This window comes from Equus przewalskii, chromosome 6, assembly GCF_037783145.1.
Source record: "Equus przewalskii isolate Varuska chromosome 6, EquPr2, whole genome shotgun sequence".
Lineage (NCBI taxonomy): Eukaryota > Metazoa > Chordata > Mammalia > Perissodactyla > Equidae > Equus > Equus przewalskii.
This window is the reverse complement of record NC_091836.1, coordinates 37,017,242-37,044,141: the sequence shown is the minus strand read 5'-3', so window position 1 is coordinate 37,044,141 and position 26,900 is coordinate 37,017,242. Positions and strand designations below refer to the sequence as shown.

Here is a 26,900-nt window from a genome sequence, read left to right as displayed (position 1 = left end):
ATCAAAGTTGCTAATTGACAAGAGATTTTCACATATTGAGGTATATGGGGTAACTGTTTGGGTTCAAAACTGATTTAGCTTGAACTAAAGAAGCCTGGCTTATGGCCTATCAAACACAGATGTACATCTGTTTAACGATTAAAGTGACGAATGCACTCTCTTAAGATAAGAATGCATACTTCCCCTCCTAGTCCTAATGGGAACACCCTATTGGTGACGCCTGTATTAGTACTTATAAAACAAGTTCCCTTTCCCAACACCAAGGTCATGTTGACCTGCCAATTTGCAACTAAATACCTCTTTGAAACTTTGAAGAAAATGCAACCTGGGTGTGTTTAACATACGTTCTTTGTTCTAAAAAGATATAAGACTGTAAAGAAAACCAAGTTTTTCTGGAATGCTGTCTTCTTTTCCAGAAAAGTCCTTCCTGGGTTATAATCCTCACTCTGGCTGGGCTAAAACTCACCTTACTTCTCTTATCTATAGTTATCGGTTATTTTGCATCGACACTAATTAATGTATAAAAAGATCATTTGCTTTATAAATCATCAAATGAATGTAAATTCCCACATTGCATTTCTACAATGCAATACCACTATAAGCCCACCAGAACGGCTAAAATAACAAAACAGGAAATGCTGTGTTTTAGAGAGTATGCGGGACCACCATAACTCTCATACAATGTTGCTTATGGTATAAATTGGTATCATTCATTCTGAAATACTTTTGGTACATAATCTTAACATATATCCCTGAAAAATACTATATGAACTAAAAGTGAATGTCCATAGTGCCATGTTTCATAACAATCAAAAAACAAATGAACAAAAAACCACAAATATGCATGAAATCTAGAGTGGATTTAAACAATGTGATATATTTATACACTAGAATAGGAACAATAGTAAAACTAAATCAACCACTACTAGAGTTATGAATTAATCACAAATATATTATTGAGTGAAAAAAGCAAAATATGGAAGAGAAAATTCATATCTATTACCATAAAAAAATACCATTATATAAAGTTGAAAAACAATACAAAATCCAGTATAACAAAATGGAAATTCTGTGGATCCACTCCCCAATGAAACTAGTGTATATTTTAAAAGCAAAACCATTTAAAGTCTCTGGAAATGATTCCAAGGACATATCACAAATGAAGAAACAGTTATTTTTAAAAAAATCAACTAAAATTCAGTAAGAATAGTGAGACTCTGTGTTATTTGAGCTGAAAGCCATTGCCTCTCTCTGCCTCCCAACTCAGCAAGATGGAAATGTCACTCCAGACTGGGTCAGACAAGAATACATGGCCGCCTCTCCCACAAGCTCCAAACTGGACATCTGTCTTCCTGGCCTGCTGGGACATCAGCATTTCTCGACCTTTCTCCAGTTATCTGTTCCAGGCACATTCAAGAAGTGAGGATTCTATTCTTCCACTCAGCCCCACTCATGGGATGGAGGCCCTATCTTTGGCATAGTTCCACTGAGAGTACTGGGGCCTTGACCACCCTACTTTTAAGGCAGTGATTCCACACTAGGAAAGATAAGCCAAGAAGAGCTGGGGCTACTGTCCCTTTTCCCACCAAACACCTGTATCCTAAAGTGAGAATGTCACTCAGAGAGAAGTGTAACATTGTTCCAACTACCAGCCCCAGGTCCCTAGCTCATAGATAGTGCCAGAGGGGAGGAGCAGGATGTAAAATAGATAGTTCTTAATCTCTTTACAAAAGATTTAATTTCATTTGCAACACAGTATAGAGAATTTCAAGCCTAAGAGCACATATCAACAGAGAATGCTATGGTAAAAGGCACTTAAGAGGAGATTGATTGATTCATTGGACATATAGGCTAGACTCTAGGCCAGATAGTTTGCCTAAAAGAACCTGGAAGAGAGAGTGGTGGGAAGAATCTACCTGGGGTCAAAACAAATCTTAAACATTCACCTCTGTAATTACCCTTTCAAAAGAGTCCAAATTTGATTGGTTCAGTCAGTGGAGCAATTTATGCCCCAGGGCACTGTTGAAAACAGTAGAATGTTCAGCCAGCAATCAGTGGTGCTTAACATCTGGGTGTGGTTAGGGAGTGGTTAAAGAGATAGTCAACCACTGTCATCAGGGTGACCATAAGCATAGCAGAGGCTGGGAACCCTAGGAGCAACATCAGAGGGATAACACTGTTAGGTGTGGAAGGTGAGAGAAGACTCCATTAAAATAATATAGTGTCAATGAAAATAATCCATAACCAATTTATAAATGAAAATTTGGGTGAGTTTATTCTGAGCTTAAATCTTAGGATTATAACCCAGGAGAGTCTTTCCACAAAGGAACAGAGCACCCCAAAGAAGTGGGGGTACACAGGGTGGTTACATACCCTCAAAGAGGGTGTTTCACATATGATTGAAATGTTCCTCCCACAATAGTCACAAGATTGCCCTGTCGGCACAGCACTTGATGGACACAGTAGATAGGTCTGCTGTCTCAGTGAATGCCGCGGGGTGGCAGGTGTGTTGCCTTGGGCTGGGGGGTCACAGATGAGCTCTGCAATCGGTTCCCAGCCTAAGGAAAGATGCTTAATCTTTAAGGAGATGCCAACATTGGGAGGGGGAGGGAAGTTGCACCTTTATCTCAAGGGCCTTTTGCTCTTGCCATAGGGAATCTCTAAAGCAGATATACAGTGCATGCTCAATGGCCTCGGTCAGGCCCTTTTGGAAAGACAAGGTCAGGCTGAATTAGGTTTACACAAAATGGCTTCCTCATATATTCCAATATATCCTATTACTTGCCATTTTTATTTGTCAATAGTCAGTAACTAAACAAATAAACAAGCATGTAACAGAACTATAAGAGGAGGCCTGGGGGGCAGTATATAGAGTTGTTATAATATATTATCTAAAATGTTCAGTTTTCAATAAACAATTACAAGGTATGCAAAGAAACAGGAATGTATTACCCATATACTGGGAAAAGACAAAACAAAACAGAAAACAGAAACTACCTGTGAGAGTGATCAGATGTTGGATTTAACAATAAAAGCCTTCAAAGTAGCCACTGTAATTAAGTTCAAAGAACTAAAAGAAAGCATGATTAAAGTAAAGAAAGATACGATGACAATGTTGTATCTAATAGAGAAAATTAATAAAGAGACAGAAGTTATAAAAAAGAATCAAATAAAAATTCTGAATCTGAAAGGTATAATAACTGAAAAGAATACTCACTAGAGAAACTCAATTGTGGATTTGATCTGATATAAGAAAGAATTAGTAAACTTCAAGCTAGATTAACAGAGATTATCCAACTCAAAGAACAGGGAGAGAAGAAGAAAACTGAGCAGAGCCTCAGAGAAACGTGGAGCACAATTAAGTGTACCAACGTACATGTAATGAGAGTAACAGAAAGAGAGGAGAGAGAGATAAATGCAGAAAAAATATTTGAAGAGATAATTGCTGAAAACGTCCCAAATTTATTGAAGAACAATAATGTACACATTCAGGAAACTTAACAACCTCAAAGCAAGATAAACGAAAAGAGATCTGCAGATACATCATAGTAAAAATGCTGAAAGCCAAAGGCAAGGAAAAGATCTTGAAAGCCACAACTCTACACTTACAAAGCAGGCTCAGTAAAATTAAGAGCTGACTTCTCAACAGTAACATTGGAGACCAGATGGTAGTTGAATAACATATTAAAAATGTTCAAGGAAATAATAACATAAAAAAGTAAAATGGTAGATGCAAATCTAACTATATCAATAATAACATTAAATGTGAATGTTTTAAACAATCTATCAAAAGGCAGAGACTGTCAGTCTGGATAAAAATGTAAGACCTAATTGTATGCTATTTAAAGGAGACACACTTCTGATTCAAAGATACAAGAGTAGATTGAAAGAAAGAGGATGAGAAAAGAAGTACAGTAGTCCCCCCTTATCCACGGAAGATACATTCCAAGACCCCTTCAATGGATGTCTGAAACCACAAAGTGTACCAAATATCATATATACTATGTCTATTTCTATACATACATACCTATGATAAAGTTTAATTTATAAATTAGGCACAGTAAGAGATTAGTAACAATAAGCAATAACAAAAAATAAAAATTATAACAAGATACTGTAATAAATGTTACCATAGATCTTAGGAACCTCAGCATATGATTTTTTTCTTTCTCTATTAAGTCAAGAACATTGGCTTTTTTCACTTAAAGGAAACACTTTACAGCTTTGGCATATCCAAATTGCCAGTATCACTTGCACTTTGTGGCCACTGTTAAGTAAAATAAAGGTTACTTGAACTGTGATACCACAATAGTCAATCTGATAACTGAGATGGCTACTAAGTGATGTATGGGTGGGTAGCATATACAGACTGGATATACTGGACAAAGGGATAATTCACATTCCAGGCAGAATGGAGTGAGATGGCATGAGATTTCACCTCACTACTCAGATGGTGCACAATTTAAAACGTATGGATTGTGTATTTCTGAAATTTTCCATTTAATATTTTTGGACCATGTTTGACTATAAAACTGTGGAAAGCAAAACTGTGAATAAGGGAGGAATTAGTGTATCATGCAAACATTGACAATAAGAAAACCAGAATGACTATCAACTAAATTAGACAAATATCAGAAAACATAAACTTTAAACAAAATGTTGCCAGAGATAATAGGGAACATTTAATAATGATAAAAGAGATAACACCTCAGGAAGATGTAACAGTTAGAAACATATATGCACTTAATAATAGAGAACCAAAATAAGTGATGCAAACATTGACAGACCGAAGGAAGAAATAGAAAGTTCTAAATAATCTTTGGAGACTTTAATACCTCATTTTCAAAACTGGATAGAACAAGTAGGCAGAAAATTAACAGGGAAACAGAAAGCTTGAACAACATTATAAACCAACCAACCCTAACAGATACCTATTGAACACTCCACCAAGAACAGCAGAATATACATTCTTCTCAAGTGTACATGGAACATTCTCTGGTATAGACCATATGGTAGGTCATACAAAAGGCTCAATAAACTTAAAAGGATAAAAATAATAGAAAATATGTTCTCCAACCATAATAGAATGAAATTAGAAATAAATAACAAAAAGAAATTTGGGAAGCTCAAAATATACAGAAATTAAACAACATGTCACGCAATAATGGATGGTCAAAGAGGAAAACAGAAGGGGAACTAGAAAATACACTTTGAGAGAAATGAAAATGAAGACACAGCATACAAAGACTTGTACTAAAATTTATATTGAAAGATTTATATTAAGAAAGAAGAAAGAAATCAAATCAATAATCTTCCTTCCACCTTATCACAATGGAAAAACAAGAGCAAACTAATCTTAAAGCAAACAGAAAGAAGGATATAATAAAGATTAGGATGGAAACAAATGAATTAAAGAATAGAAAAACAAAATAGATAAAATCAATAAAACCAAACATTGGTTCTTTGCAAAGATCAAGAAAATTGACAAATCTTTAGCTCTTCTGATCAGGAAAAAAAAGAAAGACTCAACGTGTATACATTAAACATATGCAAGTTTTTGCACATCAATTATACCTCAAGAAAGCTTAAAAAATAAGACGCAAGTTACTGGAAGCATAATTAAAAGAGGGACATTACTACCAACCTTAGAAAAATAAAAATAATTATAAAGGGACACAGGGATCCATTGTATGCCAATAAATTAGGTAATTTTGATGAAATGGTCAGATTCCTTGAAAAACATAAACTACCAAAACTAATTCAAGAAGAAACAGAAAATCTGAGTAGACCTATACTGAAGCAGCAATAAATATATAGTGATGACTAATAATGTATTTATACCAATGTTACTCTTCTACTTAAGTAAAAGGATGACAACAGTAACCCCACAGGAAAGGACTTCTTCCTTCAGACAAGATGAAGTATAGGAATTGGATTTACATTCCCAACTGAAACAACTAAAAACTGAATAAAAAATATATGGACACACAGCTGTCAACATATAGAGCATCAAGCACCAAAGCACAGTGATCCCTGAAAGATGAAAAAAAAAGATTAGCACTGCAATTGGCCCAAGCTTCCTTCCTGGAGAGAGTTTTCAGGCCACGGGACAGTAGAACCCAAGCAAAGCCTGTTCATTTATCTGAGCTAGGTAGATGAAACTGAAAGTCCTAGGATGTCAAGGAGGCTCGAATTTTCAGGGCAGAGTTTCAAAAGAGAAGAAATGAGCTCAGAACAGAAACTCTATAGATCTTCCCAGTATCCCTCTCAAGAATTCAGCTGAGTACTGATCTGTGCATAAGTGTGAGGAAATTATCGGAGACTAGGGAAAGAATCATGGGAAGGACGAGTAGAACAATTCATGGCACTCACACTGGGCTAAAGATAGAGTCTGTTTACATTAACCAGAATGCAAAATCGAATCATTCATGGGCTATTGTGTAGAGTACTCAGAAGGGTCATGCCTCAGTAGGGGGAAATAATTAGCCCACACTGATGCCAGATAGCAAATCTTAAAAAAAAAAAAAAATCCAAAAGATCAAACTGTTTCCAAGTAATTTAACTGCATCCCAGAATAAATCTCAAAGATATTTGTAAGTATACAAAAATATCTTGCATCTAACAAGGTAAAATTCATTCAACCAAATATTATTAGGTGTCAAAATTAGCAGGATATATGATCCATAAATAAGAGAAAAACATTCAATTGAGATGGAACCAGAATTACTAGAGAAGTTAGAATCAGTAGTGAAGGATCTTGAAATAGTGGTTATGACTATATTCTCCATACTCATAAAGTTAAATGGAAACATGGGAGATATAAAAGACTAAGTCAAACTTTTTGAAACAAAAATATAAAATGTCTGAAAGGAAATATGCACAAGATGGGATTAAAATCAGATTAGGTATTGTAAAAGAAAGGATTAGTGAACTTGGCCAGCATTAGAAACTATCCAAAATAAAACTCAGAGATAAAAAAAATCTGAAGAAATTAAAAAGCATCATTGAGCTGTGTGTCCAATCCACACAGCCTCATATACGTGTAATCAGAGTCCCTGAAAGGCAAGTGAGAAGATATTTGGAAAAATAACAGCTAAAACTTTTCCAAATTTCATGAGGAGGAGAAATATGCAGAATCAAAGTGTTCAGTGAACCCCATGCATAAGAAAACTACATTAAAGGAAGAAAATTACAGAAACTACATTCTGAAGAAAACTACATTAAAGAATATGAGAATAAAATTGCACAACACAAATGAAAAAGAGAAAATATTAAAAGCAGTGAAGAAAAAAAGAAATAGATTGCACAGAGGGAAAAATAAGCAAGTGGTGCCAGATTTCTTGTAGGAAAAAGTGCAAATGAGAAGACAGTGGAACAATTTCTTTAAAGAGTTGATAGAAAAACAAATATGTTAATCCAAAATCCTATACCCAGTGAAAATATCCTTTAGAGATAAGTGCAAAACAGAGAATTTTCATACATCCAAAGCTAAAAGAATTCTTCAGAAGAAGACTGCCACTACAAGAAATATAAAGGAAAGTACTATAAACAGGAAGAATCTAATACTAGATAGAAATATAGCAACAAAAAGCACCAAACCTGCATGAGTATATATATGATTTTTCTTATTATTTAAATATTTAAAGATATAATTGTTTAATAATAATAAAATTATATTGTAGAGCTTATAGCATATGGATAAGTAATACTTATAATAATAGCATAAAGGTCAAAGGGGAAAAATGAAAGTATACAACTGTAAAGTCCTGATACTGTATGTGAAGTGACATAATATCACTTAAAGGTGGACTTTGATAAGTTAAATCATATACTATAACTTCAAAGAAATCACTAAAATAAATGAATTATAGCTAATAAACAAAGAAAATAAAATTGAATCATAAAAAGATTCAATCAAAAAGAAGGCAGAGAAATAGAAAAGGGAAGCAAAGTACAAAGAGGACAAATAGTAAACAGATGGCAAGCTGATGGTCATAAACCTAACCACATCATAATCCCACTTAATATAAATAGACTAATTACTCCAATTAAAAGGCAAGGATTATCATTTTGGTTTTAAAATGTATAATCCAACTATATGTTGTCTACAAACACACTTTAAATATAAAGAAACAAATATATTAGAAAAAGAGGATAAAAAAAGTCAAAAGAAAGTGAAAGTGGCTACGTTAATATGAGACTAAGTAGACTTCAGAGCAAAAAATTTTACCAGGGATTAAGATGAAAATTTCATAATGAGAAAGGGTCAATTCATCAACAGGTAATAATACAAATTTTAAACATCTATGTGCCTAACAATGTAGTTTCAAAATACATGAAGCAAAAGCTAATAGGACTCTCTCAGAAAACTAGAAATAGAGGGGAATGTCCTCAGCTTGATAAAGAACATCTCCAAAAGCTCACAGCTAACATCATGTTTAGGTGGGAAACTAGAAGCTTTCTTGCTAAGATTAGGAAAAGTCGAAGATATCCCCTCTCACAAATCCTTTTCAACATCATACTGGAAGTCCTAGCTGATACAATAAGACAAGAAAATAAAATAAAAAGTATACACATTAGGAAGGGAGATTTAAAGCTATATTTGTTTACAGATGACATTATTGTCTATAGGTATACACTATGTTCATGGATAGGAAGACTCAATATTGTCAAAATATCAGTTCTTCTCAACTTCATCCATAGATTCAATGCAATCTCAAACAAAATCCAGGCAAGTTATTTGGTGGATGTGGACAAATGGATTCTAAAGATTATAGAGACAAAAGACCCAGAATAGCCAACGCAAAATTGAAGGAAAAAGAACAAGTTGGAAGATTGACACTACCTGACTTCAAGACTTACGATAAGGCTACAGTAGTCAAGAAAGTGTGGTTTTGGTCAAAGAATAGACAAATAGATCAATGAAACATAAAGAGAGTTCAAAAATAGACCTACATAAATATAGTCAACTGACCTTTGACAAAAGAGTAAAGGCTATACAATGAAGAAAAATGGTCTTCAACAAATGATGCTGGGACAACTGGACATACGTGTCTAGACACTACCTTACACCCTTCACAGAAATTAAATGAAAATGAATCATAGAGTTAAATGTAAAATCCCAAACTATAAAACTCCCAGAGGATAACACAGGAGAAAATTTAGATAACCTTGGGTTTGGAGATGATTTTTCAGATACAATACCAAAGGCACGATCCATGAAAGAAATATTTGATAAAATGGACTTCATTAAAGTTAAAAACTTCTGCTCTTTGAAGAATGCTGCCAATAGAATAAGACAAACCACAGAACTGGAAAAAAATATTTTCAAGGATATATCTGATAAAGGACTCACATAAAATATACAAAGAACGCTTAAAGCCCAACAATAAGAAAAGAAACATCCAAATTAAAAAACAGACAAAACATGTGAACAGACACTTCACTGAAGAAATATAGAGATGGCAAATAGTCATATAAAAAGATGCTCTACATCATATGTCATTAGAGAATTGCAGGTTAAAAGAACAATGAGATACCCCTACACACCTATCAGAATGGCAAAACTCCAAAACACTGATACCACCAAATTCTTGCAAGAATATGAAGCAACAGGAACTCTCATTCTTTTCTGATTTGAATAAAAACTTGAATGCCTACTTTGGACAGTTTTGCAGTTTCTTACAAAAATAAACATATGATCCAGCAATTGCACATCTTGGTATTTAGTCAAAGGAATTGAAAACTTATGTCCACACAAAACCTGCACACAGATGTTTATGGATTTTTATTCACAACCGACAAAACTAGCAAGCAACCAATGTGATTTAGTAGGTGAATGGATAAACTGTTACATCCATATAATGGAATTATATATTCAGTGCTAAAAAATGAGCTATCAAGACATGAAGGAACTGAAAATGCATATTACCAAGTGAAAGAAGCCAATCTTTAAAGTTTATGTACTATATGATTAGAATTCTATGACATTCTGGAAAAGATAAACCCATGGAGACAGTAAAATAGATTGGTGGTTGCCAATGGTTAAGGGGAAGGAGGAATAAATAGGTGGAGCCCAGAGTATTTTTAGGACATTAGAACTTTTCTGTATGATACTATAATTACTCTAATGGTGGATACATACCATTATATATCTGTGAAAGCCCATAGAATGTACAACACCAGGAGGGAACCTCTACGTAAGCTGTAGATTTTGGATGACAATGATGTGTTGATGTAGGTTCATTGATTTTAACAAATGTATCATTTTGGTGTGGGACATTGACAGTGGAGGAGGCTGGGAATGATGGGAGGATATGGAGGAATATGAGAACTCTCTGACTTTCTGCCTAATTTTGCTATGAACTTAAAACTTCTCTTAAAAACAAAAAAACTAATAGATCCTCAAGGAGAAATAGACTAATCCACAATTATTGTCAGATTTCAACATCCCTCCCTAAGTAATTATATCAATAACTGATAGAACCATTACATAGAAAATAAGAATCTAAGCACTTGAATATCAACCAATTTGACCTAATTGACACTCCACCCAAGAGGAGCAGAACACAAATTTTTTTCAAGTTTACAGTGAACATTTCCAAGAGAGACTATATCCTAATCCATAAAATAATTAAACAAATTTAACATATTTCAAGTCATACAAAGTATTTTCTCTAGCCATAATGGAATAAAATTATAAAATGAAAGCAGAAAAATCTTTGGAAAATCTTCAAATATTTGGAAACTAAATACTACACTTATAAATATTTGGAAACTAAACAGCACACTTCTAAATAGCCAATGGAGCAACAAAGAAATAAAAAGGAAAATTAGAAGTGATTTGAACTGAATGAAAATACATCAATTATATTTCTATATACTAGCAGTGAACAATCAGAAATTGAAATTAAAGCAATAAATACAACTTGCAATAGCTTCAAAAACATAAAATTGTTAGAAATAAATCCAATACAAGATATGCAAGAAGTGTACACTGAAAACTAAAATACAGTCTTGAGGGAAATTAAAGAAGAACCAAATAGATGGAGGGATAAACAATATTCATGAGCCAGAAGATTTGGTATTTTTAGAATACTAATTGCTCCCAAATTGATTCTATATATTAAATACCATATTAATCAAAATCCTATCGGGCTTCTTGGAAATTGAGAAGCTGATTTTAAAATAATTATTTAAATCGAATGACCCAGGATATCCAAAACAACTTTGAAAAAGAACAGAGTTGGATAATTTACACTACCTGACTTTAAGACACCATAATATTGGTATATCAATAGCACAGAATTGAAAGTTCAGAAATAGACCCACACATGTATGATCAATTAATCTTTTACAAGATGCAAACAACTTAGTCACAAAATGACTGCCTTTTCAATAAATGATGCTGGAATAATTGTATATCCATATGCAAAAATATAAAGTTTGATCCATATCTCACAACATATATAAAAATTAACTCAAGACAGATTATAGATCTAAATGTAAAACCTAAAACTCTTAAACATCTAGAAAAAAATGGAAGAAAACCATTACAACTTTGAGGTAGCCAAAGAATTCTTATATATAACATCAAAAGCACAATTTGTAAATGAAAGATTTATAAATTGGATTTTATCAAAATTAAGAACTCTCTCTTTGTAACACATTATTAAGAGAATGAAAATAAAAACTATAGACTAGGAGAAAATATTTGCATATCACATAAACAATAAAGACCTTGTATCCAGACTATGTAAAGAGTTCTCAAAATTCAATAATAAGAAAACAAACAACTCAATAAAAATAGCAAAGTATTTGAACAGACACTTTACCAAAGAAGATATACAGATCATAAATGTGTGCATGTAAATATGCTTAATCTCAGTAGTCAATGGAGAAATGTTTTTTAAGTCCACAATGACATACTCCTACACATCTCTTAGAGTGTCTAAAATTTAAAACACTGACCATACCAGATGTAGGAGAGGATGTGGTGTTACTGGAACTCTTATACACTGCTGATATAAATGTAAAATGGTACAAACACTTTGGAAAACGGCTCAATATTTTCTTTAAAAAGTTAAACATTCACCTAACATATGATCCAACCATTAAAATCCTAGGTGTTTACATAAGAGAAATGAAATCATATGTCCATGCAAAGACTTGTTGAACAATGTTCATATCAGCTTTAGATATAATTGACAAAATCTGAACACAAATCAAAAGTCCAACAAGAAGTGACTGGATTAACGGACTGGGGTAAACTGAATAATATATTAATACTCTTCAATAAAACAAATGGACAGGATGAGTACACAACGTGTAATTCCATTCATATAAACCAATAGAAACGTAAACAAATCTGTAGGAACAGCAAGCAGATCAATAGTTGCCTGGAGATGAGCAGGTGAAGAGAAGATGGGCAGAAGGGAAAGATTACAAAGGGGCTCAAGGATATTTTTGAAGTCATGGATATTTCATTATCTTGACTGTTGTGATAGTTTTGAGGGGTATGTATATGTTTGTCTCAACTTATCAAATTGTACATTTTAAGCTTGAGCAAGTTTTACGTATCAGTTATACCTCAATAAAGCTGTTTAAAGAGAAACAACAGTGGCAAACATATAAGTTTATCAGCAGAATTGCAGGCTTGGAATATTTTGTACCAAGTAAATTCAGGTAAGTAAATAAATATCTCTGAAAGAGCATGAATTGAAGTATTTGTTCTGTGATTTTGATACAAAAGAACAGATGCCATAGCACATACTGTTTCTCATTTTTAATAGTTATTTTAACCTTTAATAATGATTTTTAAAGTTTTTAATAAAACTTGAGGGAAGAATAAAGAGAGGCTGGGAAAAAAGCTTTATTTCTAATCCGAGATTTTTCTTATTTCTATTATGAAGTCACCATATTGATTCACAAATCTGGTTTGCCACTTTTAATTATGAAGCAAATGTGAGAAGTATTCAAGGGATATAGTTTTTCCTTCAACTTCACCATCATCCATACATTAGATCAACTTAACGTAAATAAGGAAAATCTAGCTGGTTGACTTGAGACAACTCTTAGATAATTTAGGCAATATTTTGAATGAACTAAAATCAAATCAATGATGTTTGACTACAGACTCCCTTTGCTCTATGTGCAAATGCACAAATAAAATGATATTCAGAATTTTTAACTAATTGGATTAACAAAACAAAAAGTAAAACACCAGATTGGAGGCATTTTGAGGTCCGAGCACAACTAAATGTCAGATGACTACTGCTCCCTGATGAATATCAATCCGCAGCCTAATTCTATTAGGAGCAATTCCCAGCACTCCCTGGGGCTGGCTGCCATAATCCATGTTACTCCTAGTGCTCAGTAGACTCTGTCGACTGGGAAACTCCCTGTCTCCTGCTGATCACTCTTACTCCTCTATTCTTCTGGCCCCCGCAAACCTCAACAAAAATCTTTACTTGTATAATAGAAATCAGTAAGAAATTTTTTTTTGACCAAGTTTACAATGATGTGGCCACTCCCAAAGATGAACAATGCTCCCAATATCTCAGGACGTAGGAGGAAACTGAGTACCTTTCTTTTCTACTATATGTTTCATATCAATAAAGAAGCAGGAATACAAGCCACAGAATAGAAGGGCCCTCCCTACACCAGGCCTCAGACCTGAAAAGAAACCTGAAACCTGAACCTGTTTCTGGCCCCTTTCCAACCACAGACCTTTCAGCGTTCTTTCATCCTAAACTGTGGAAGCAATGGAGCTCTCTCCTAGAGAGGAAACTCATAATCTTCCTTTGTTTATTTATTTTTTGAAGTGCCTTAAGGGAACTGAAAACACATGCAAATGGTTAAACTCCTACTGAGACTAAAATACCATTTCCACAGTTTATTAAGCATGATAATATCACACAGATTTTATTTTTAATTCATTTAAAGAGAGATTTTCATCCTCCTCCTTTCTTGCCTCTCTCTCCCTCTCTCTCTCTCACACACACATTTTATATTGCATGGATATCCTTATTATTTTGTTCTTACAGGACTGAAATTATACAAGTAGGACTCATAGCCAAGTTAGAGACTTAAAAATTGAAGAGAGAATGAAATAATTACAAGAATGATTCCTTTTAACCAGGAGTCTCTCATTTCTTTTTCTATCTCTTATAGAAAAGAAGGTTTGTGCAAGTGAATTCAAGCAAGCTAAACAAGTACAGTTAAATAAAGCGTTAAGCTCTAGCAATCACATATGAAGCATGTTTAAAGCTGATATTTCAGTACAATGTTTATGAATTGACCCAAACAGGCATGAATGACCACTGAAACAAAACTGAGCTGGTAGATTCCACCTCACAGTGCATTGGAATCATCGCGCAGCTGGAAGGACAGCCCAATCTGTGCACCGCATGCCTACCTTAGAGACGATCTCCATCTTCTAACGTGATTTATCAGTAAGTTTATCAGTACCAATTTCAATTTAGCTTTCCAAAATATTAAGCCATGTTATTTGTTTGTTTTAATTTGCTTTTGGTTTTGGTTTCCCTTGTTGTTGAACTAAAAGGCAGATGCCCACCACTTTTTGTATACTGTGCTGTCCTAGGCTCTGAAGCTTATGTTTAAGGTAAGCTTCAACTTTTCCAGATGAAATCATCAAAGCAGCATTCCGTGATGCCCAACAATCCCAGTCTCCATATTTCATCTTCTCTCATGGGTGAAAGGGCTTAGAACATCATCGTGAGGTGGTCACTACGTGGCAGGCCTATGAGTAGGCTATCTTTTCAGACTGGAATAGTTGTTTTTTCTTTCCTTTCAGGTCCCCTTGGTAATGCAGATCATTCATTGCCACCTGCTCAAGAAACTCAGAGGTCATAAAATGTTGAAAATCTAGATTCCTGTGGAAGAAACTTACGGAGGGGGAAGACAAGGGGCTATTCAACTGCCTAGGCCTTGATAGTTTAGCCCAGCATCAGATGTTACCTTTCATATGGGTCCTTAGAGAAAGGGACCCTTCCTGGTCCCTGGGTCATTGGTGCTGGTGCTTCCTAGTTTGGCTGTGCAGCTACAACAGACGACATGCAACACCAGGTATTTTCCACTCAAGGAACTTGGAAGTAGAAGGCAGAGCTCACAGAGGAAGTGTGTTGAAGAATATTGCAACCCAGGGATGCTGTTCTTCAATAGAAATCCTAGGACAATGTGTCAGCAAAGTGAGACAGAGAAGACCTCACATTATATGCTACAAATGTTCTCTAAAATAGAAACAAGATTCCAGCTCTCCATGTTCTACCATGAAGGTCATATGCTCCTTACCCAGAGAAGTCTGGTTTCCAAAAATAAGAGATAAGGTGCTGCTCTTAGGGACAGCTTCTAGTAGCACAAAATGCTCTGGGCTCTGGAGTCAGAGATAACTAAATTCAAATTATTACTATGCTTATGCTACATTCTATCTCTGATTTTGGACTGCTAAATCAATTAATCAATCTCTGTGAGTCTCTCTCTTCTCCTCTGTAACATTAGTAGAACGATAACCTGGAGGGTAGTTATGAGGAGAAAAGTAGCTAATATAGATTAAAGATCCCTTCTATAGTGCCTGTCTTTTGTAGTAGGCACTAAATAAATGTTAATTCTCCACCTTCCTAAACAAGTCGCTTTTCCTTTTCCTTTTAAAATTAAAGTTTCTGCTTTAATTATAACTTGGAGACTTTCTGGATCTAAAATCAAGCAAGAGTATAACCCTTCTGTCATCAGTCTCATTCCCAGAGTGCCATGCTTTTCCCAGCGTGTCTAACTCTAGTAGAGATCTGAAGTTAGGACAGTCTCCCAAGGAGAGATTAAACACTGCATTCATTATGGCAGCTGGAAGGCTGCATTATTGCTCTTCCAAGGGGAGAGCTTCATGGCTGTACTTAATGAATGCTAATAGTTTTCTTATCAGTGGGTAGCAATACAAACATTTTTGTGTATGGTAAGGTTAAAGTAAACCTTCAGAGTAGCTTTACAAAACTTGAAAGCTACTGATTAGTTCTTGACAAGCCTGGCTAATAACAGGAGCTCCAGGAAGGCTATATAGGTCTAGCTTAGCCAGAATACATTATTCTTCAGTGTTTTATGATTTCGCATCTGTCCTCTCAGAGCGGGGCTGTCACACAAATGCATGCAGCCTTTGTGCTTTTCTTAAACCTCAAGGCAGTTGTACTCTAACCAATGTAATCTGGTTGCCAAGTGACGAAACACCAGAAAGCTTTCCTAATCAGCAGAAAAAATGTTCACATACTTAATTTTGCTTTGCAAATAGATTCAGATTCAACTAACATTTACCAGGCACCTATTATTTAGGGAAAACATTGTTAGACTCATTCACGTATATATGCCAGTATCCCTTTAAGATTTGGCTTCTGAGGAAACTGGAACTTGGAGAGGATGTATGAGTCGCCCAAGGTCATTTTGTCAAACTTCTAGCTGACTCCAAGTCCAATGCACTCAACCCAGGCTGTTCACAGTGCATTTTAAGGGCCATCAGCCTGCTCCTTCAAGACATCTATGAGTGGGACATGGTAAACTGAGGCTGGGGAGCTCAAATTTAAACAGTTCCAAGAGATGATACTTCCTAAGAGCCTATATTCTTCAGATTTTGTAAAGATGAAGGCATACATGTCTCAAAGCTAAAAATGAGTTTTTTATATAGATAAACAATAAAGTCATATCAAACAATTTATATAAATTGTATACTGAAATAGATTTTAAATAATGTTCTCTAATGTGCAGTTATAATAATAACAGCTCAACAAAATAATTACACCTAATAGCCTTGGTCTTCCACAGTCTCTTTGACACCTCCTATGGGGGTTATGATTCAACCTGATAAAAGTTAGATAATTCATGTCAAAAAGCCCATTACTCCAAAAATCACCGAGCTAATTCACTTCAAATTTTGTAGCTTTTTTCATCTCCTCTTTCAAGAAAGAAATTAATAGGGGAAAAAATACTACTGGTGTGAAAAATCTTAGCTTCAGTTTCAAAAAGTGTTTCTACCTCTAGAAATTGAATAACTTTGGCGAAGTTACTCAGTTTCTCTGAAATAGTTCCTTTATTTTTCAAGTTTGAACGATGGCATCTACTTCCTAAGGATGTATTCTGCAAAAACATTGGTCAAATTTCAGTTTATGGCCTGGAAAACATCTGCCAACACCACACAATTAATGATTTTTCTTTTCTGTGGAGGGACAAATGAAATTAACAAATCATGACTGATTTCTATTATGTTAAAGTGAGTCACACCAAGACCTCAGCGTGGCTTTCCCAGAAGATAAATTCCACACTTTGCAACAAGTGGAACATGCAGTTCCTGCATAGTGCTTAATGTTGTTTCTTTGTAATCAAGGGCTCCGCCAGCTGACTGCCCTGAGATAAAGGGGAAGAAGTCATGAAGGAGCCCTGAGGCTGCCAATCATTTCTGTACCCAGGCAGATAATAATAGAAGTCAGGATATCTCATGGAGGAGCAGTCCCCTAGTTTGGACAAAGCTCAATGTCTGTACCCGCCCCGCCCCCACCAAAAAAAGTGGATGGCCTGGAAGTGCTTGGATGTTTGATAGAGAACAATCTCACAAGCAGAGGGACTGAAATCAATGTAAAATCTATGTAAAATCTAAATGTTGTTTAATCCTATTTTGTGCAGACAACAAAGAATCACAAGAAAAACACTTTGTTTCAACTCTTAGAGTCCCAAAATGTCTGCCTTATTGCTTGTTTTAGAACACCAAGAATACAAGAATCATCCGGAATTATGGCGTAAACTGAAAACAGAAGTAACGTGCGCACCTCCTAACTTAGTGAAGGCCGATAATTAGGCATTAAGGTAAAGGTAGTTGCTTTCTACTAATATGGAGGTGAGTGAACCCTTCTCAGGATAGATAGGTACCATCTAACTGGCCAGTCATTCTAGTTAAAAGGGGCTCTCACTATGTCACTAAGTCCTTAGCAGGAAGGGAGTTGAGCTTGCTGTAAGCTAGCCTAGAGCCAGCCCTAGTGGTTAAGATTCAGCATGCTTACCCCTGTGACCCAGGTTTCTTTCCTGATCAGGTAACCACACTGCCTGTCTGTTGGTTGTCATACTCTGGTGGCTGTGTGTTGCTGTGATGCTGAAAACTATGCCACTGGTATTTCAAATACCAGTAGGATCACCTGTGGTGGACTGGTTTCAGCAGTGATTCCAGACTAAGACAGACTAGGAAGAAAGAGTTGGTCACCCACTTTTGCCATGAAAACCATATGAAAAGCAGTGGAGCATTGGCTGATACAGTCAGAAGATGAGAGGATGGTGCAAAAAGACCAGGCAGGGTTCAGCTTTGCTGTACACATGGTCACTAGGAGTGAGAATCAATTCGACAGCACCTTCAAAACCTAGCCCAGAGGACGCACCACCAACTGCAACATGATCTGGGTGGATCTATTAAAGAGCTGGAATTTGTAGGGTGAAGACCTGCTGAAATTGCATTTATCCTTGTGACCACTAGGCGTCTCTGCCATGAACTCAGTAACCTCTAAAGTCAAAAGCACGTTCAAAAGCACCTCAACTATCTCAGAGGTCAACACGGGCTCGAAAGGACCTGACTGGACTGTCTGACTTAACTAATTCATTCTTTTATCTCTATTCTTTCTAAGGCATTCAAGCATAGGGGCATAGTTTTTCATGACCACGTGCAAAGATCATCAATGCAGCAGAACATACATCCACAGACAAAACATTACCTTGGAGAATGCCAGCAGTCGTCAACAGCTGCCTCCAAGTGACTTTGCCACTTTAAATAGCTCCCTCGCCTTCTTTGTGCTGTTGTTAGAGGCAGTTTGGTTAAATTCATAGGATAGTGAGGCTTCCAAGAATATAATCTGCCCTGCAAACCAATAGATTTAGAAGAAACGAAACTTCTGCTGGTAGATGACAGAGTCAGGGTGTCAACTCAATCCATTAGAAAAAGTTTGTGTTTTGAAGTCCTTCCATTCTACTTAAAAGATATGGAGTTGTCATATCCTGAACTCAACTCCACTCACGATCTTTTCTCTCTTAATGAATCAACCACTGTATTATTCTTAGAGGTGGAGTCATTTTGGAAGTGGAAGAAAATTATCCTTGTACGTGTCAAAGTTTGTCAAATATCTCAAAATCTCTGGGAATGAGGATGGCAGACATTAAATTTAAGACAAATATAGAAACTTGACAATAATGCCTCTTGAGTGGCGAATCTTTCACCTTCATAATCTGCCAAAACTCAAATTTTGGAGACCTGAAACCTGAGGACGTGACAATGAAAATAGACTTTACTTGCTGCAAGAGAAACTTCAGCTTCACCACCACCATCTCACTACCATCCTTAACTCCTCTTCTCTGCCCAACTTAACCCTCAAGAAAACAAACCCGGGTCAGCAGCATATGCTTGGGGTTAGATTGCCCAATTTGCTGAAGCCTCTGAGGTAGAAATTGTGTCTAGATTAGAATCTCCACCCTCTGTTTTCTATCTAACTGTCAAGGCGCTTCCTGTCTTTGTCCAGCAGTGCTCACAGAGCCCCTTTGAAGAGGACAACATCCCGACGCTGCTGAGAGCAGATAAACGCCTGTTGTTTTACCGGGCTGGGCGGGGGAGAGGGTGGAAACCTCTTTGCCGTGCACAAAGGCAGCCTGATAATAACAAATTGCCTTGTCAACCACAAGAGATACTTAGTTATTAATGGAAATAATAACAGATTATATCAGCTTGTGCACTGTAATCAAAAGGAAGATCAAAGGGAGCTAATATTACGAACCGTTAGCGGTGGAGACATGCTAATGAGATAAAAACCACTTTCATTTCCCCCGTCCCAAACGCACCAGTAGAATAATCATTGATAATAAATAGCATCATTTAAACTTGGACAATATATTTAATACCCACAGTCCAGCCACACCAGTGTGGCTTTTTCCTATTAGATAAAATTGTTTTCAATGTTAAAAAAATACTTAATTTCATTCCGCTGGTGTTAGAGGACTAGATGATTGCGAGCCATCGAACTAATCTCAGCTGCTTCAGGCTCAACTCCCCTTGCCTTTGGTTGTGATTGCAAACATTTGAGCAGAGAGCTATTCCAGTTCTTAATAATCCAGCAAGGATACAGAGCCTGACAAACCACTCTCTGATTTGTCATTAGGAGACTATTGCTATCGCAGTAGAGTACTTCTTGTATTTCCCCAATCTGCCCCACCATTAAGTCAGCCCTCTGTTACTTTGAAGCACTTTACAAATATTAGGGTGTGCCAAGGCCATTCTCAGGAGGTACACAGGTATTTCTATCACCTTTCCTCCTATAAAGAAAATGACAAAAGAGATCACTGACCATGAGTTATTTTATTCTTACAAAATCTTGATTTGATTTTCCACATTCAAATTATTAAATTTGCCTTACTCCACAACAAACACATAATATTTGGCTAATAATTTCTATGCGTTACCAAGGATACTTAATATTCCCAACTTTCTTTACAAAAAATGAAGGTAAGAATGACTAACATAAGAGGAACAGAGCTGGCTAAGAACTCATTCAGACATAAAATCTCAAAGTGCTGACAATACACTGACTTTACCTTCCAAAAAATAAAGAAACTGAAGCCCAGAGAGGTCAAAGGCAGAAGCCATTGATTTTAGCCCCTGGCTGCATCATTTGCTTACTTTATGAACTTAGAAATACAATGATTACATTTAATCTCAAAAATCTTTGTTTTCTAAATTTAAGGATAATAATTCTTATCCTTCTTTCATCAGAGCATAAAGACAGATTAAAAGATTTCCCTTTGTAAACTGTAAAACATGCTGTGTGAATATGAAGTTATGATGCAATATTGTATATCAATCATAACAGTAAACATGCTTCAAAAGTAGGGATTGTTTTTACTTTCAATAAAAAGTGGAGTAGAGATCTTCTGCAGGAGAAAAACAGAAATATTCCAGAAGACAGAACGCAAAAGTGTTCTCAAGGAGGGATGAAATCAGAGTGGAGGGAAGGGACATCAGCAGAAAACAAAAACAGATGGCTGCAGGGGTGAGAGCTATTCTTCCAGTCAGAGTTCCAGGGATGCTCTGAGTTCTACCCTGGCAGGTGTGGGGAGCATGACTGGGCTGTGGGTCAGAAAAACATTAATTATAAAGATTCCACTATATGAAATATTTGGACCATTTCCCTACGTTTTCTCCTCCTTCCCCCTCAATCTCTGTCCATCCAGTGAAACAAGCAACAATCTACTTGCCCCATAGAATAAAGTAGACATATCAAAAGGATGTGAAGGCCAAAGACAGAACAATTTGAACATTAAAATAATTATTGAAACAGATTATAACATATTGAGTAAAGTAGGAATGCATGAGCTTGCACTGATATGAATAAATAAGGAAATAAATAAGGGAGAAAGTGAAAGTCTACCACACAGTAAAATGTCAAATAATATTAATAAGTAAAAATACTTACCAATTAGCATTAGAGTGAAAAAACCTTGCAGATAACATCTTAACCATGTGATAAAATTAATATCACCAGTAATGAGGCACAGTGTCCCTGAGAATCTTCCAGTGGGGTCAACCAGCAGCCCTGTTGTGGTATGCCTACCAAAGTTTTACAACCTGAATCTGACCGTTAGGAGCTTCACACAAATCTAGATTGCAAGCTATTCTGTGACGTAACTGCTCCGTACTATTCCAAAGGGTCAAGGTCATAGAAAACAAGCAAAAGACTGAAAGTATTTTCCAAAGCGAAGGCTATCAAAGAAATTAGACAACAAACACACAGGAATTTGGATAGAATCATCAATCTGTCAAAAAGATTTTGAGGACAAACAGCAAAATTTGAATGGGTCTTTGAATTAGAAGGTAGTATTATCTCAGTGTTGATTTTCTGATTTGAATGATAACACCATGGCTTTCTAGGAGTGTATCCTTCTTTTTAGGAAATGCACACTGAAGCACCAAGATGTAATGAGGATCCACACTGGCAACTTACTCCCAAATGGTCAGGAAGGAGAAAGCAGCAATATGTATGAATAAATAGAGTAATAAGAGAAGTGTGTCAGTTTGTTAATGCTGGTTGGTGTGCCTGGACTGAATTGTGTCCCTCCGAAATTCCTATGTTGAAGCCCTCTCCCCCGGTACCTCCAAATGCAGCTGTATTTGGAGATGGGGCCTCTCAGAAAGTAATTAAGATTAACGAGGTCAGATGGGTGAGCTCTAATCCAATCTCACTGGTGTCCTGATGAGAGAATGTATGTTACTTAAAAATAATATTGACAATATATTCAAAAGAAAAATAATTAGTGTATAGAGGTTAGCAATCCAGAATAAAATCGCCTTATATTGGTATTTGAGGTAAATGTGGGGCACAACCAGCCTGCCTTCCCTGTGTCTACACACTCTAACACACCAGTCAACATGGCCTGTCCCCATTCATGGAACAATGAAGCACACAGCAGCATCTACTTTATGCAGAAATATACATCTGTAATTATTAACTTCAGATATTTTCAAAAATATATTATATCTGTAAAACAAGAACAGGCTACTACAGAAAAGGACCAATGGAAAAAAATAACAAAGTGTTGAAAATGTGAAATGTGATTGCTTAAATTAAAAACAAAAAAGTCAGTAGAAAGGCTGGAAGTTGAAGTAAAGAAAAATCTCCAGGATATAGAGCTAAAAGGAGACCCAAAAGAAAAGAGAAGATGGCAAAAATGAAATAATATTTAAGATACACAGAGTCAGTGTAGGATCTTCAAAGAGTTTGAGAAAAAGAGAGAATGGGAGGGAGGGAGGGAGAGAGGGAGAGAGAGAAAGAGAAAGAGAAGGGGAATAATGAAGAGCAAATGAATGGAGGAATGACGTTAATCAATGTAAAGGTAGAATATAATTTCCTAGGCTGGAGAGAGACGTCAATTTTTAATCATTTTAATTGCTTTAATTTTTATGTTTGAGTATTTTAAAATAAGCTATAGGCATTCTGACAAACCACCACTATGTATTTCACTATTTATTTCCAAAACAAGAGCATTTTTCAACATAGCCAAAAATTTATTACTCCTAGAAATGAATAATTTCTTCCTTTAATCTAATACCACATCAATATAAAATTTTTGCCAATTGTTCCAACACGTATGTCTATATCTCTTTCATCTAAATATCTATATCTCTCTATATCTATGTCAATTCTCATTTTTCATGGTAGTTATGCTCTATAAAGTCACCATGAACACTGACTTAGCAAACACTGAACTATTGCTTTTGCTGGAGCCTCTGGTCACAACATTTACCACCATTTGCATAGTATTGGTTTGTTTGCCAGTGTCCTTATAAAACAAGCCAGTCTCGGTAGTGTTTAAAACCTGCCTTTCTATACATAACTCTTTTTCTTTGTAACACTTAGAAGGTATTTTTGTAAGTTCTTCTGCTGCCTTCTGATCACAGAGCCTGCCTGTCCTGCAAGTTTAACATTTTTCACGCCACATTATCTTTTGAAAAGTGCAAGCCAGGCCATACTAGCTGAGAAGGGTTTTAGGTTTTCCTGACCCAGGGTAACATAGCTGCAAATATCTTTGATTCCTGGCCTCATTACAATGCTGCCCCCTCAACTTTTCTTATCTGTCATCATCTCATGAATCCACAAATTTAGCCACTTTTCCAGCGCTTCATCACACCCTATAGATGTTAACTTAAGCACTTTTCAGAGCAGCCTCATGTACAGATCCGTAAATTTCCTCTTCCTTTTTTGGATGTACCATATTTTTGATTCATTAACATTGAACTCACAACCAACAGCATTATAACTTATGCATGAATGGAACTCATCTAAGCCACGTTTTTGTTCGCTGTAAGGTACATCAGTCTTCCTGCATTTAGGACCCCAGACGGTACTCCAGTACTGCTCCTGGAAGCCATTTTAAACAGTAAAATCAGCATTTAAACAGCAAAATCATCAAAGAAAAAGCACAAAAATGTGAAAAACGTGACTTTAAATAGGAAGCAGAAAGGATGCTAGTCTATAGTGTAAGAGCTTAATGGGAAGGCAGGCACTGCCTTGTTTGACCTTAGCTGGGAAATGCCCGAAGGGCAACTCGAAGTTTCTGTTGCTCTGGTATAGCTGTGAATGAATCAGGAAGTGCTCCAACTATTGATTTGGGGGTTACAAAGAAATTTTGGCAAGTAGGTGAATTCACAAATATGAAATTTGCAAATAATGAGGATAGCCTGTGTGTGTCTATGTGTGTGTGTTTTTGCAAACTAGTTTGGCTCAAGCTTTGATATAGAATGGTGTTGCACACTTGATGAACTATATGATTTGAGTGTTACTGGACAACATTTACTCCTTTTGCAGCTCAAATTATGATATTTAATTTTGTAATTAATAACGTTTATAAAATATAGTGTTGTAAATACCATTTATTGGCTTTTTTAATGTTAAAATTAACTTAAAGACAAAACACGGATGATCTAACGACAGTATAAATGTTATAAACAGACAGTGTAAGCTCTCTCTCACAGAAATTGAATGATGGATGAGAAAGGTCAGTTAGAGAAAAGGTTAGGGATGCAACAGCTCTCATTTAGTCTAATTGGGAGTCAAGATAATTTTTATCGGGTAATCAATCAAAAAATATAAGCTAAACTACATTACAATAGTCTCCCATTTTCAGCAAAATCAGTTTAGATAATCTGACAAATCATCCATCTGAACCATTAAACATGCTGAATAAAATATACTTTTAAAAATATTTTTAAATGTATCAATAAGTAGGGAAGAAAATAAATACTTAGAGCCTGAAAACTAAATAAAAGAATCTAACAGAGGAAATCAGAACACTGAAGCTGACTTTTGCCTTAAAGTATTTGTTAAAACAGGTGAACTTGGGCTATACCATTTCAGCCAGGCAAGATACAGAGGAAAATGTACAGAGACTAGAGCCAAGGAAAGTGGGGACTATGAAGAAACATACCCAAAGGGCTGGACCTAGGCAGTTCTGGGTTTTGCTAAGCTTATACAATTTTTAAGTGTGCTTTTAAGAAAAAGAATACATATTTACAAATATAAGGTTGGTCCTACGCAAGTAAGGGAGTCTGAAACTTAAGCTTTATTGGCTTCATAAAAGAGCTTCCTCTAGCTTAAGTCTACGTAGTTTGGGAGAATTAGTGATAAACTACCAGAGGACTTCCTTGATAAACTATATTTTCTTGGTAAGTCATAATATCAAACTGCTCTCCTTAAAGGTGTGAGTGGTCAAAAAAAAAAAAGTTGAGCTGAGAATTTAGAAGGGTCCCAAGTTGGTAGTGTTTCCATTTACCTTGCAAAACCACCTTCAACCAATGTTAGCCACAACTAGGAGATGATATTTGAGTTCAAAAAAAGTGAAACAAAGATTAGAGCACAAAATGTGTAAAAGTAACTTCTTAAAATAGAAAGAAAAGAAAAATCAAAGAAACAGGAAAAGACATCACAGAAAGGAAATGTAAATAGCAAATAAATATATTAAAAGATTATTGATATTATTATAATTCAGGAAGATAAGAATTTAAGATTTATGCCACAACATGAATGAACCTTAAAAACATTCTGTTAAGTGAAATAAGCCAGTCACAAAAGAATGAATACTGTATGATTCCATTTATGTAAAATACCCCAAATCATCAAATGCATAGAGACAGAAAGTACAATAATGGTTTCCAGGGTCTGCAAGGAGGGAGGAACAGGGAGTTATTGTTTAATCTACATAGAGTGGGGAAATCAATAAAAGAACACTTAACTAAACTGGAGTTGGGAAGACTTGTAGGGAGAACTCTCACGCCCTATCATACATCATCAATTACACCAAACAGGAGGAGCTGAACACTTGCATCCTCAACAAGAACTAAAACTATTTTACTACTGAAGGAAGATTTCTCTCCCCACCCAGTCAATGAGAAAAGCTGCAGCTCGGCCAATGAGAAGGCCATGCTGCCCTGAACTGTTACTTTCCCCCAATGAACTTTCATTTAGAACAGCCCCTCCCTACTCCCCCTTTATCTCTATAAAGGCACTTCCCTTCCTTTGTTTTCTGTGTTTGCCTATGGATTGCTATAGCATGAATATCCCATATTGCTATTCCTGAATAAACTCATTTTGAGATAAAATAATAGGCAAATTTGCTTTTGAACTTGACAAGAGTTTTAGTTTTGGAAGATGAAAATAATTCTGAAGGAGGATAATGATGATGGTTCCACAAAAATGTGAATGTAATTAATATGCTTATAAGTGGTTAAGATGGTAAATTTTATGTTACATATGTTTTATCACAATTAAAAATTTTTTCATTAAAATTAAGATGAGATACCTTGATATTCTAACAGAAAGGCACACTATAAAATTTGGACAAAATTACTTGCAACAGGGAACTCATATACTTCTGATGGGAGTACAAACTGCTATGTCTACTTTGGAGAGTAATTTGCCATTATTTGGTAAAGAGGATGTAAATACCTTAGGATCCAAGAATTTTACTCCTGAAGCAACGTTTTTCCAACTACATGTCTGGATGTTTTTGTGGGTTGCAAAATTAATTGAACGGGTAATAACCCATATTTTCTTCTAAAGGATAGAATAGCAACATCACATGTATTGAGCATAGATACGGTTTAATTTGTGTGTGTGTATGCATATAATGGCATTGTGATATAAAATGTTTTACTTACTGTGAGTCATTTTGAGATGACTGAAAACATTGGCCCCAGAGAAGGGGTTAGAAAACTATGGTCTGGGGTCAAACCCAACCTGGGAACTGTTGTTGCATGACCCAGGGGCTAAGGATGTATTTTACATTTGTAAATGGTTGTAAAAATCCAATAAACAAAAAACAAGCAA

The 26,900-nt window shown here is 35.7% G+C and overlaps 1 long non-coding RNA gene across 2 annotated transcripts in view; it reads left to right on the top strand.

Moving 5' to 3' along the window:
* The window catches only part of LOC139083887 (uncharacterized), an 83,169-nt gene that overhangs the window by 17,472 nt on the left and 38,797 nt on the right, over nt 1-26,900 (top strand). Inside the window, exons 4-5 of one of the 2 annotated variants that reach the window (XR_011540955.1) lie at nt 14,309-14,453; nt 14,816-21,461. This is a non-coding gene — a long non-coding RNA (uncharacterized lncRNA). Of the gene's footprint in view, nt 1-14,308; nt 14,454-14,815; nt 21,462-26,900 lie in introns of those variants that run through there. The other variant, XR_011540956.1, reaches the window with a different exon arrangement.